The sequence below is a fragment of the Fukomys damarensis genome, unplaced genomic scaffold, assembly GCF_012274545.1.
Source record: "Fukomys damarensis isolate Sample0158 unplaced genomic scaffold, DMR_v1.0_HiC HiC_scaffold_13, whole genome shotgun sequence".
In the NCBI taxonomy this organism is placed as follows: domain Eukaryota; kingdom Metazoa; phylum Chordata; class Mammalia; order Rodentia; family Bathyergidae; genus Fukomys; species Fukomys damarensis.
In genome coordinates this window covers 34055721-34056406 of record NW_022900925.1, presented here as the reverse complement: position 1 = coordinate 34056406, position 686 = coordinate 34055721, and positions in this window count along the sequence as shown.

The following is a 686-nucleotide window of genomic DNA, read 5'->3' as shown; positions in this document are numbered from 1 at the left end:
TGAGGGGAGGGAGGGGCCTGAGAGAAAGAGGCGGGAACTCGGAGGGGGTCGCGTGCAGGCCTCGGGAGCCTGCGCCGAGGTGCGAGGACCCAACAGAGGCACCAAGTCGAGGGTCAAGGTGGGCGGCAGAATAATAAAGACGTTTTGTAGAAGGAGTTTATGTTTGCGAGCAGTTTATAGATTACTAACGCCTTTTACACGCATACCCTTTTTAAAAAATCCTGTCAGTTAAAATATTTTTTTAATTTAGCCAGACGTGGTAGTACACTCTTAGAATCCCAGCATTCAAGAGGCCAAAGTAGGATAGCCACGAGTTCGAGGCCAGCCTAGATTACATTCAAAGCCAACCTGACCTGTCAAAAAAAAATTTTTTTTTATACTCTCTAATGCTAGATACTCTTTAAAGTACCATTTTAAAATTGGCGTTTGTCAGGAGGCTGAGGCAGGAGGATCGCTGTGAATTCGAGACTAGCCTGGGCTCCCTAGTGAGTTCCAGGTCAGTCTCAACCACATAGTGAGACCCTGTCTCAAAAATCCAACAACAACATAAATTAATAAATAAAAATTAGCATTTGGAAAAAAAAATTAAATTTAGCATGTGGAAACAAAACCCATTCTTTCCAGAGAAGGTAAAGTGTATAGGTTGCCTAACCAAAAGGAAGCTGATTCGGTGTTGATTTGTTGTC